This window comes from Vulpes vulpes, chromosome 5 (genome assembly GCF_048418805.1).
Source record: "Vulpes vulpes isolate BD-2025 chromosome 5, VulVul3, whole genome shotgun sequence".
NCBI lineage: Eukaryota > Metazoa > Chordata > Mammalia > Carnivora > Canidae > Vulpes > Vulpes vulpes.
Window position 1 is genome coordinate 73,974,554 of NC_132784.1, and position 13,723 is coordinate 73,988,276.

Sequence of the window (13,723 nt, forward strand, 5' to 3'; positions counted from 1 at the left end):
GCGAGCCCAGAGGAGGCGCTTGGAAGCAGGCAAGGTACATGAAGAATAGAGCAGAGTATTGCTGATTATGTTGTGGCAGTGAATGCTCAGGTTTGGTAGGTTGATTGAGGGCTGCCCAAACATGTTTTGGGACATGCCTTTGGTGCAGCTTGTTTTGTCCAGTGATAAGTCTCATGAGTGGCCATGATGATAATAGCTCAAGAACGAATTGATCTGTTAGATTTATTTCTTTAGATTCCTCCTATAATTTTTAACTTCCTCCATTATTCAGAATACTTACTCTGCCTGTAGTCAGTGTTCCTTTAGTCTGTGTGTTTCATAGCTGGCTTTTCTTATGGAAATGCTTAGGATGATTTCCTTCTACAGTTTTCTTTCTACAGGATGCTATGTCAATTGGCTAATGATTTTAGAGTATTACAGAGGCAGAATAGTTTCACATTGTGTTTTTTTGTAAAGCTTGCTTGGAATGTGTAAAAGTCAAAATAATGACGACTTTTTTAATATCACAGAATTGTTCTTAGGTTGAAAGAGAATCTGTTTTAAACATCTTGGTCTTCATGAAAGGGTTTGCTAAAGAAATACAGAATGTTATTTGTTTTTTGTTTTTTGTTTTTGTTTTTTTTTAAATTTATTTATTTATGATAGTCACAGAGAGAGAGAGAGAGAGAGGCAGAGACACAGGCAGAGGGAGAAGCAGGCTCCATGCACCGGGGGCCCGACATGGGACTCGATCCCAGGTCTCCAGGATCGCGCCCTGGGCCAAAGGCAGGCGCCAAACCGCTGCGCCACCCAGGGATCCCCAGAATGTTATTTGTATTTCCAAAATGCCATCACTATTTGTATAGTCATTTGGATTCTCCATTTTTTATGGTTTATTGGGAGCGTTCTATGGAAGGAAGAATAGCTTCTAACAGGTTTCTTTAAAAAAATATTTTATTTATTTGAAAGAGAGACAGCATGCAAGAGAGCAGAGGAAGAGGGAGAGACAGACTCCCCTCTGAGCAGGGAGCCCAACATGGGGCTCCATCCCAGGACTCTGGAGTCATGACCTGAGCCAAAGGCAGACACTTCACCAACTGAGCTACCCAGGTGCCCTATTAGTTTTCTATTTAAGGGGAATCATGAGCTCAGGTCTGTCTTTAAAACATATTTATTTTTTCCTTTCCTCCACAGCTTCCTTGAAGATCAGACAGCTGTTCTAATGGCCTAAACTTGGGTTGCTGTTAGGGGGATTCTTGACTCTCCCTAGCTTTTTTTGTCAAGCTATGAATCTTGCAAATAAAAGCTAGATTTTTATGGATTGGAATTTCAGGTCCCTGGGAAAAACAGGCTCTCCAGTAGTAGAGCCTGTCCCTTTTCCCAGTCCTTTAAAGGAAGATCAGGAAAGGAATCTTACTTGTTCTCATGGTGTGGACTGAAGCAAATGAGGTGGGCAGGGAATAAAGACCGAGATTGAATAGCCTTGCTTGCTCTTACAGAACTGACAAGCCTAAGGGGTCAAGTTTCTAGGCCATTTAATCTGTACCAGCACTCTTGAGGCTCCTTGCCAAGTGAAATATGATTCTTCTGGGGGCAATACTTCTTCCTGTTTTTTTTTTTTTTTCCATTTTAGTCTGCTTCCTCCACTCTTCATCTCCTTTATAAGTCTTTCCTATCACAGTGGTTCCTTGTGGACAGGTATCATTGCCTCTTCATCTTTGTGTTCTAGTGCCTGGCACAATGTTTTGCACATAATGGGTGTTAAGTGAATGTTTGTTGAATATAAAGCTCTATCTATATTTTAAGTTATTGTACACAATTTACTCTTATTTTTGAAGAAGCTGTATGTTATGTATGTAGCACCTCAAAAGTGAACCCAACTGGTCTAAATAACTGATATTGAACTCTACAGAGCCAATAGTAAATCTTATAACTGTTCCCAAATCCTGTTGAATGCTATTAACTGTAGCTTTTATCCACCAATACACTATTGAAAAAAAATCTTAAGATTTTTTCCATAGTGCTGATAGAAATCTAGTTGCCAAGTGAGCTGTTTCTTATCCTCAGGAAACTAAAAATTACACAATGTCTGTGAGTGGCACATACCTAACACTATTCAGAAACCATATTGGCCCAAGGCAAGTTATTTTGAGAAGTGAACTAGCATCAAATCTCCAGAATCTTAAAACGAACAACAACAAAAGACTCAAAAGGTGTGGATATATGATGAAATTAAAAGTAGTATTTGGTATACAAGGAGACCTGAGTGGTAGAAGCTCCTGATTTTCTTTGATTATGAATTCTGTTTATCTAGTGAAAATACTTCCTTCTCAGAGGCTTCAGTTTTGTGTTGATTCATAGCAGCATAATGACACTGCCCTAGGAAGAAGAGTTCCTTATTTATAAAAGTTCTGGCCCTATAATCTTGGGCAATTTCTAAAATTTTCTTGGCTTCAGTTACCCAGTTATGACACAGATATAAAGTCTTAAATTCTAATAATAATAACAATGTAACAGTTATACATCATAATGAGCAATTTTCTTTTAAAAAAATATTTTATTCATTCATGAGAGCCACAGAGAGAGGCAAAGACATAGGCAGAGGGAGAAGCAAGCTCGCTGCAAGGAGCCTGATGCAGGACTTGATCCCCGGACCCTGGGATCACTCCCTGAGCCAAAGCAGACGCCTAACTTCTGAGCCACTCAGGCGCCCCATATAATGAGCAGTTTTCAGTTAAACTCATAGTATGTCTCAGCCACTATAATTCTTTGAAGTAGGTAGTGTTATTATCTCTATTTTATAGATGAAGAAACTGAGACTCAGAGAGATTAAAATAGCTTCTTTAGATTCACAGGCTAATAAGTGATAGAATTGGGAATCAAGTCTCCTCTGCAATATTTCAAAGCCACTATTCTCTCTTGGCCATAAGGCTCTATACTGACTAACATCATTGGAGACCTAACCAGATCATATTTTGAGATCTCTTCTAGTTATAATTTCTAAATTCTTTGAAATTTCCTTTATGAACTCTACTCCACAAAGTTTACCACTTAACCTTCTCTGGTGACTTATTAGTTCATTGCCATTTAAATGTTTAGTATTGGCCTTTTTAGGGGATACAATTGGAACTATCTCTAAACAATAGGAAACATGATATTTTAGAAAATATGTTAATGGGGGACATGGGTGGCTCAGTTGGTTGTGTTGGACTCTTGGTTTTGGCTTAGGTCATGATCTCAGGGTCGTAGGATCAAGCCCTGCACCAGGCTCTGTGCTTAGGATGGAGTCGGTTTGAGATCCTCTCTTTCCCTCTCTTTCTCCTTCTGCCCCCCCCCTCAATAAATAAATGAAATCTTAAAAATATATATGTTAACAGTATACTTCCATCTCTCAGTTTCAAGTTCATACCTTGGAATTTTCAAACATTTAATGGTGGACAATTTACCTATAAATAGTGACGAAAGTACTCTTTCAAATTGTTTTTGGAAGACTTTCTTGCTGATTTTTTCCTCTGGGTCTGCTTGTCCTCTCATCTGTGCTGTCACTCCTTGGTTGTTGGTGTTTTCCAACAAATCCATAATTGTTCCAGTAAATCTGGGTATGCTGCAAAACATGAGTAGCTAAGCTGTACTGTGTGTGTATGTCTGCAAGACTGTGAGCTCTTTAGATCATATTCCTCTGGACACCCTTGAAAGAAGGATACTAAATCCCAGAGGATTTTCTTTTATGTTGCATGCAACCTCTACCTCTGAATGTTGTCTTTCAACCAGTAGAAGGTAAAAGGAATTAATATTTAGAGGTGCCACTCTATGAATAGACCAAGTGTCAGCATGGGGTCAGGACCTCTGAAGAAGTACATCCAAGAAAATGAGGCTAGAGTAGCTGCTGTAACTTAGAAACCACAGCAGAGTGTGACCAGGGTCTTGTGGTAAAGATAAAACGAGAAATGCGGTTTTTTAAGACATTGGAAAATAATGATGAGAGAAAAACAGACTGGAATCTGAGAATTCCTATCAGGATTGGGAATCATTCTTCACAGGCTAAATTGATAGTTACAACACTGTGGCATTAGGAAGCTTGATCTCCACATACTAATATAGAAATGAATGATACTCTGTGGTCTTGGTTGGTGGGCCCAGGAGGGCTCTTTCTTAAGACCAAGTGTCTTGTTTTTGTTTTGTTTTTAAATGATGATTTTGGCTTCTTGGGGCTGCTTTCGTGATGTCTGTTTTGGTTGCAAGTACACAGGTTACCTTCATTGAAAGAGGTTCATTTTAAGGATATGTGAGAATATAAGATAGCACTCACTCATGAATTCATTCAGCAATTAATTTTGAACACTTACTATGTGCCCATGTATAGTAGGCAGTGGAAATAGAGTAGTGAACAAGACAAACACAGTAATTATGCTTAATGGACGTTAGGGTTTAGTGAGGGAGATAGTCAATAAAGAAGTAAACTGATGGTGAAGACAATAGCTAATAGCTAATGAATAACTGCTATGTGCTAGGCACTGTTCTAAGCATATAACATGTATTCTATCATTTAATTCTCACAATACTGGGGCACCTCGGTGACACAGTCAGTTAATCATCTGACTCTTGATTTCGGCTCAGGTCATGATCTCAGGGTTGTGAGATCAAGCCCCATGTCAGGCTCCATGCTGGGCATGGAACCTGCTTGAAGATCCTCTCTCTCCTTCTCCTTCTGCCACCCCCCGCCCCATGTGTACGTGTTCTTTCTCTCTCAAAAAAATTAAGAAGTAAATAAAATCTTTAATTCTCACAATACCATGAGGTGGGTTTTATATTCTCTTCATTTTATGTATTATGAAATTCAGACACACAAAAGTAACATTACCAAGGTTACACAGCGGATGACCATAACAAAATAAATAACAAGGAAATAACTAAGGTAATGTGATATATAGGATAGTCAGGAAGGCCTCTTGGAAATGGCATTTGAGGGCTTATCTCATGGTATGACTGGTTCATCCCATCAAAGAGCCAATAAGTTATCTCTGTTTACATGATTCACCCTTTTGTCCACCTTTGCTACCTAAGCTTTCTGTATCCAAAAAAGGTAATATGATTGATTTTATTTGCTGCTACCGAGAATGGAATAACTTTAATAGGCAGTGATCAGGGAAAGCCACCTACAAGTAGTTGGTTTCCCTATGCATTGTTCATATATAATAAGTGAAAGTAATAAAATAATTAGACATAAAAATTACTTGTGTTATTTAATTATAATATTAATATGAAGATTGAAATCTTCGTTTTTAGAAAAAGAGTATTGATTATTATATCTTGATATAAATATTAATCACCAGAATTCATTTGGGAATTTGCATACTTTTTAAAATACACTCTTGTAGTAAAAGGTACCAGCATCAAATTCCATTTTTTTTTTGTTTTGATTAGAATACATACATTAAACGTGAACTTCATTAATTCACTCTCGGAGATGAAAAGGAAGTTCCAATGGTGCATATTCCTAAATCACTTAAAATGTAATTCTAATGAAAACAAACTATGATGATAAAATATGTATTATTTCTTCTTTTTTTAAACAGGTGCTCTAAGCCCTATGAAAGATGACCCACTTCTCTCCTAAGTAATCTAGAACAATCAGGGTATAAGCTTTCAGTTCTAAAGTTGGCAGATTTTTTTAGGATTATCCATCATCCAGCCTTTAAGTAATGTTGTTTTGGGTTCTTCTCGTGCCCATGGTAACAGAGGAGCAGTTTTGGAGCAACAAGAAACACATCAGAACAAACCAGGACTTCACTGATTTCCAGGCTGACAGCTTTGAATGAGGGATAGACTTGACACTTCTCTGGGCCATTTCTGCTCTGTGTTTTCCCTACTTATTGTTGTTAAATTGAGCCAAAATGTGCTCTGCTGAAGTAATGGTGACTAATCCTATTATAGACTTCTTCAAAAGGGTAATGCTTCTCTCTGCCCCGCCCCCATCTTTTTTCCATAGTTCACTTCTTAGCTGGAATTGACACATTATAACAGAAAATTACCCATTTCTTATTGTCAGCATCTGGATTCTCACAGACTCAGATAATTGCCAGGAATAGATTTTGCCTTCAGCTAGAACAATCCTATCCTCACTGTTACTGGCCCAAGCACTTCTGTCATTTGTAAAATCTATAGAGGATTCTGGTCTTTTCTCTGTCACTAGGTGTATCCTATAGTAGGGAGACATAGTAGTGAGTTGAGAGTCTTCAAAATCTGTTTTGAAACTTAAAAATCCAGATTCATCAAGGAAAGAAGAAGCTGCTGACTTGCTTAGAATCCATCTCTCCTCTTCAGTCTCTTCATGTTTTGATTACAGGAAACCATCCAGCAGCACTTGACCTGGTAACTGAGGAAGCCATTTCACAGCCCACTGGTCCCCTGACTCATTTAGAAGTCAGAGTCAGAGGTTGTGGAAGTAATAATTAGGCCCAGATTCTCCCTGTCAGGAGAGACCTCACTTCCCCACCCCTCCTTTCTACAAGTTAAGAGAAACTTAGCTGTTGTGAAACCATTCAATAAGAGGAAATGAAGGAACTCCATCCTTGGCTGAAGTATTCTCAAGAACCAGTGATATTATTTCTGTTTTCATGGATGCTGCTTTTTCAGCTAGCTAGTATAAAACTTAGGTATAATTTTTTTATGTGAAAATATTTCCCTTAGAGAAATTGCTTGATTTATTTTAATTTATAAATAATATAAAGAATCTTTACTTGGTGCTGATATTTCTTCTCATTCCACTGCTCTGATAATTCTGAGTACCCCTCTAGCAATCAGGTAAACACACACAAATCTGAATGAACAGATCAGTAGTGCTATTAAAAATGTGAAGTAGGTCATCAGAAGTTAAGAAATTTTACCTCATCAAGGATGGAACAGTTTAAATTCATCAATGTTTTTAATTTCTTCCATAATTTGCTCAGAACTCTAGAAGATCTGTGGTGCTGGCAGCCCAAGCCTGGCACAAGGGCAGGAAAGAATGACACATTCTGGCACCTTTAACCAGAATGTCTTTAATGAACTGGGATGGGGGTGGAGGGGAAAGAGGGAAAGGAGGAGGGACAGTTAGGATTTTGGCAGCCACACAAAGATTCTTCTTCCCTGAGAAAAGTGAAATGAAAGTCAAATGAAGCTTCTTTCTGTTGTTATGATTTGATAAGATGTTTGTCTGTCTCTCAGCTTCCAGCCCCATGGCAGGTGCATCTTTACAGTCAATGACTTCCCCACAAAACAAATTGTTTCTCAGGATCCCTCAAGAGGGGTCACGTCCAACCAATTTCCTGTCTGAGGCCATAGCTGTGATTCCTTTCTTCAACTATCAGATGCAATTCTGACCAGCACAGTGGAAACTATCTTACTAGAAAATGTCATGAGCATGTAAATTTATTTTAGGATACGTTGGCCCAGGATTGCTGAGTTCTGGGGCTGCCATAGTCAGTAATGCTGTTTCCAAGGTGGCCATAGAGCAGCCTCGAATCCATCCCTTTGTCAGTAAATAATATCAACTACAAGTACCTTTGTTAATGTCCTTATACTTTCCAGATCAAGATCATTGCTAGGGATGATAATACCTATCTCATAGGGTTGTTGTATAAATGAGGTAAAATGACATGTATAAAATGCCTGGCTACATAGAATTCTTTCTCATTCCCCTTTAGTTCCAGGTTTCTGATATTTTTGCTTCTCTCCTACTTTGTGAATCTCTTGGAAAGTGTTAGTTTCTTGGAAAGTGACAGTTTTGCTCTTCTTTCTCTTTAAATGGTATTAGAGCTAAAGATTTTGAGGACTTTTTAGTCTCTCTTGTTTTCTGTAACATATTTTGCTTACTCTGCATTTTGTGTACTTTTTTGGAGATTAAGAACATTTGATGATTTCCTGCATGATTATTAGCCATTTAGCGTTAGCCACTTGACTCATCATTTAGTTCATTTAGAGAACAGCCTAAGAAAGCTTTTTTGTCTTTCCTTCTCCCACCAATTAGCCATTTCCTTACTTCCTGGCTCTACACTCTTTTTTCTGCCTGCCAGGATTAAAAAAATTCAAGGTGTAATGGGAGACCTGAGCAGGTCAAGTCTACCCAACTTGTATTGTTCCTTCTCTTAGCTAGCAGTACAGCGATGTGCTCAGGGTAATGAAAAGCAGACATTCTCTGCTGAGGTCATTGCTCCTCACGCTGGCAGCCTGCTGCAGGAAGCTGTTTATCTGTGCTTGCTGAGCCAAGCTCCAGCCTCCCAACAGTTGGAATGTATTGAGAAACCACAGAGCCCAAAGAGACAGTGTTACACAGGCAGTTCCAGGCAGGGAGAGTATATTTACACCACACAGGCTGCAGTTTACATGTGTGGGGATAATTGTTCATCTGCACACTCTCAAACTTCACCTTCTATGCAATATATATGCCCTCTCAAGGGGGTTTAGCCAAGAGAATTGTACTGCAATGTCCAAAATGCCCTGAACACCTACTAACTTGACATAAGGAAAAAGATATATTATAGAAAATTTGATGTAAAAACCACCTTTTGGGGCACCTGGCTCAGTTAATTAAATGTCAGACTTATGATTTCACCTTAGGTCATGATCTCAGGGTCCTGGGATCGAGCCCCGCATCAGGCTCCGTGCTCAGAGTGGAGTCTCCTTGGGATTCTCTCTCTCTCTCCCTCCTCTGCCCCTCTCCAACTCTTTCTCCCACTACCCCTTTTGAATAAAAAAATAAGTAAAATCTATTTTAAAAAACTCTACCTTTTTAAGGTAGCTTTTTTTCTTAGTCAAATTTGATGTTTAAAATCTTAAACCATACAGGCCTGCTCTCTAAGGCATCCCAAAATATTGTTCTTTGCACGGTTTTCCCGACTACATATTTTTCTTATCTCTTTACCAAAATATCAAGTATCCTTATAGAGTTTCAAATGTGACTCTAAGATATGGTCCCTTGCCTATAAGGGGATGTAGTCTGGTTGAGGAGATAATGCTTATTACAAACAATTAGAGAATAATTGTTAATTATTTGTTAATAATTCAAGACCTTATGTAATGGCATTAAGTTGTGCTCTCAGATAAGGAGAAATAATGGGTACTAGAGAAGTTAAATAAGGCATCATAGAGGAGTGTGTCTTGACTTGTGTGATGGTTAATTTTATGTGTAATCTTGACCAGGTGAGGCTATGCCCAGATATCTGGTAAAACATTATTTCTGAGTATGTCTGTGAGGGTGTTTTCAGGAGAGATTAGCATTTGAATTGATAGGCTTTAAAGAAGATCCACCTTCACTAATGTGGGTAGTAGGCATCATCCAATTCCTTGAGGACCTGACTAAAACAAAAAGGTGGAAGAAGAGTGAATTTAGTGTTTTTGTTTTTATTTTTGCTTTTTTGCTTTTGCTGGGACGTCTATTATCTCTCACCCTCAGACATCACAGCCTTTGAATTTGGACTAGAACTTACATCATTTGGCCCTCTGATTCTTGGGCCTTCGGACTCAGACTAGGACTTATACCAATGACTCCCTTGATTCTTAGGCTTCCAGACTTGGATTGAATTATATACTACCAACTATCCTCATTCTCCACATTGCAAATGGCAGATCATGGGACTTCTTGATGTCCATAATCACATGAGCCAATTCCATAATCACATAAGCTAAATCTCTTCTTGTATATACAGTTTGCCTTTGAACAACACATGGTTGGGGACATCAATCCCCAACACCGTCAAAAATCCATGTATAACTTTCGGCTTCTCCAAAAACTAAACTGCTAATAGCCTACTGTTGACTGGAAGCCTACACAGTTGATAACATAAACAGATGATTAACATGTATCTTGTATATTATATGTATTATATTCTTATACTAAAGTAAGCCTGCGAAAAGAAAATGTTTCAAGAAAATCATAAGGAAGAGAAAATACATTCATAGAACTGTACTGTAAAAAGTCTGTACATGTATAAGTGGCCTTGCATAGTTCATACCTGTGTTGTTCAAGGGTCAACTGTATGTACATATTTACTAGTGACTCTGTTTTACTGGAGAATACTGACTAATACAACCTAGAAAGGTGAATAGAATTTGGATAAGCAAACAAGAAAGAAATATTTTTATGTGACACAAAAGTATTGTAGCATAGTGATTAACAACACAGACTTTGGAGTCAAATCTGTTTGAGAGCTGCCACTTACTAAATGTGATCTTAGGCAGGTTGCTTAGCCTCATCTATAAAATAGGGAGACTTATATATAAAATGTAAAATTCCATGTTACATGATTGTTGGGGGGATAATGAATGTAAAGTACTTGATATTTTATTTAAGATATACTAAGTGATAGCTACTGCTACTGTTGTTTGTACATTCAGCAAATATTTACTGAATGCCTTTGTGTTAGTGTTCTAGACACTGGGGGATACAGCGGTAAAAAACAGACAAATCACAACTTTTGTGGAGCTTCTGTTCTGATCCTAGCTTTCATTCTGAAACTATATTTACCTTTATTTCCTCTTGTAATAATTTCAGACTTACAGAAAAGATATAAAAATAGCATAGGGGTGCCTGGGTAGCTCAGTTATTTAAGCGTCTGACTCTTGACCTCAGCTCCGGTCTTGATTTTGGGGTTGTGAGTTCAAGCCCTGCATTGGGCTCCTTGCTCGGTGTGAACCTACTTAAAAAACAATAACAACAACAACAAAAACACATAGAGTCTCCATATGCCTTTCACCCAACTTCCACTGATGTTAGTATCTTCTGTAACCTAATAAAATTATGAAAATTAGTTCATTGAAAGCTATTAACTATCTATAGACATTATTAGAATTTTTACTTTCATTTTTCAAAGGTAGTTTTTTCTGGCAAATTCTAGGTTGGCAATTGTTGTCTTTTAGTGCTTTGAAGATGGTATTCGATTTCCTTCTGGTTTCCACTGTTTCTGTCAAGAAGTCAGCTACCAGTCATTCTTATACCTTTGGAAAATAATCTGTCCTTTATCTATGGCTACTTTTTGGATGTTTCTCCTTGGTCTTTGGTTTTTGGTAGTATTACTATAATGTGCCTAGTTTTCCATTTCTTTATATTTAAACCACTTAGTGTGCTTAGTGTTTCTCAAACCTATAATTTGATGTCTTTTATCAGTTTTGGAAAGTTCTCAATTTTTAGCTTTTCAGATGTGCTTCTGTTCCATTGTCTTTACTCCTTCTGGGATTCCAGTTACACAAACTAGACATTTTTATGGTATCCTCTCTTATGTACTTTTCTGCATTTTTCATCATTTTGTCTTATATGCTTTCTTTTAAAAATATTTTTTTCTGACCTGTTTTGGAGTGCATTAATTCTCTTTTCACTTTTGTGTGACTTGTTGTTAAGCCCAGGTAATGAGTTCTTAATTCCAATTATTGTTTTATTTTTCTTTTTGTGTTTTTTGTATCTTACCATGACACTATTAGCCTGTCTGTTTTAAATACAAAGGAGAGAAAAAAAGAAATTGCAAGCTGGGGAAACCATGAATGTTGAAAGTGAGTTTGAAAAACCTGAAGATTTGTTTACTAGTGTTTCTCATACTTCTCTTAGTCTTGCTTCCCATAGGGCATCTTCATTTTCTTTTTTTATTTCCAGTAGCAAAGAAGATTTTAATTAACTTTACTTTCTGTGGCATGCCTCTATAGTTTATTGTGAAATTTTTATATAGTCTAAATATCCCTTTTTGGTTTGTTTCTTAAGGGCTTTTTTTTTTAGAGTAGTTTTAGGTTGACATTAAAATTGAGAGGAAGGTAGAGATTTCCTATATATCCCCTGCTGCCAAAATGAAAAGGCAACACTTATTTTTATGTTTATTATCATTATCAACATCCCTTATATTTGGTACATTTGGTTACAATTGATGAAGCTATGTTGACACATCATCATCACCCAAAGTTCACAGTTTAGTATTCACTTGGTATTATATATTTTATGGATTTGGACAGATGTATAATGACATATAACCATCATTATGGTATCATATAGAGTATTTTCACTGCTCTAAAAATTATCTGTGTTCTTCCTGGTTATCCCTTCTTTCCACCCAATTTCCAGCAACCACTGATATTTTTACTGACTTCATAGTTTTGCCTTCTCCAGATGTTATGTAGTTGGAATTATACAGCATGTAGCCTTTTTCAGTTATTGTACTTTTTAGAAAGATTTATTTATTTATTTTAGAGAAAGAGCATGCATGCACAAGCAGGAGAGGGGGAAGGAGAGAGAGAGATAACCTCAAGCAGACTCCACACTGAGCATGGAGTCCAACACAGGGCTTGATCTCATGACCCTAAAATCAGAACCCACACTGAAACCAAAAGTCAGACACTTAACCAACTGTGCCACCCAGGCACCTCATCTAATTATTGTAATTTTAAAAAATATTTTATTTGTAAATAATCTCTCCACCCAATGGGGGGCTCAAACTCACAACTCTGAGATCAAGAGTTGCATGCTCTACTGACTGAGCTAGCCCGGTGCCCTGCAATTTTTGTACTTTTTTAGTTTAAGAATTATCATTCAGGTTTTTTAATGGTTTCTTTACTAATTCTTATTCTTTTATGGTTTCTTTACTAATTTCTTCATTTTCTTCAAATTCTTTATTAATTTCTTCATTTTCTTGAGCATGGTAAAATATGGTTATAAAAGTCCATAGTTCAAAATCTAGATTCCTTGTGGGTCTGTGTCTATTATCTTTTCTGTCTCTTGGCTCTTTATTCCATTGTCTTAAATTGTAGTATACATTTTTCCTTTAGTTGAGTGTTATACATTGTATGTGAAAAATTATAGAGATAATGTAAAGCCTAGAATGCTATAATCTTTCTTTAGAGAGGATTTACATTTGCTTCTGGCAGATGGCCTGAGCACTGGCAATCCTGGATTACCTCAATCCACTCAGGGGTTGAAATCATTTGAAGCTAGGCATAAGTATCAGGGAGGGCTGATCTATTTCCAGATATAGCCTTTCAGGGTGTCAACTAGACCCTTAGGGATATACCACAGTCCCTCTATCCAGCCCGGGTGGGTCCTAGCTCTAGTTTTTAGACCACCAAGCCTCAAGAGTCCTTTGAAAATTCAGGAACTTAACATTAATTCAAAACTATTACATGTTCAGTCTACCCGTTATCTCTTTCAGGACTGGCATAAGCTCCTGACACTGTGAAATAATATCTTCTTTTTAATATCTTATTTTTAAAATGATGAGTATAGATGATAGTGTGAGATATTGGTGACAACTTTAACATGATATGAAAATATTTGAGGTTTCTAACTGACAAAATCACACATACTACTAATTCTATGATGTTTATATTCTTAACTAAAGGAAATGTAAATTCCAGTTAATGGTTTATAAAACTAAAGATGTAATTTTTTTTCCTATCCAAGTCTGTGAATCCCTTGAATTCAATTTATGGACTCTTACATTTAGAATTCCTGTTTATGGGGAAAAGTGGCACCAAATGCTAGGCTGACCTTTTTGGGTTTTATTCTCCTTTCATAACTTGGCCTTGTCATTCCTCATTTGCCTCAGTGGCTCTCTGATACTTCAACCAGATGCTTTTAATAATTCATCCAGTTTTTCTCAGCCAGAAAGTTTAGTCTAAATTACCTACTCTACCTTTATTGTAAGAGGAAGTATTTTGGAACTTTTGTTCTAGAGGAATGTAATTAGATTAGCAGAAGTAGAAAATATACACAGGAAGAGGCTATAAAGGA

At 37.2% G+C, this 13,723-nt stretch overlaps 1 protein-coding gene across 2 annotated transcripts in view; it reads left to right on the plus strand.

Annotated features, from left to right (window-relative positions):
- The window catches only part of CSTPP1 (centriolar satellite-associated tubulin polyglutamylase complex regulator 1), a 199,975-nt gene that overhangs the window by 50,527 nt on the left and 135,725 nt on the right, over window positions 1–13,723 (plus strand). The window lies entirely within an intron of this gene.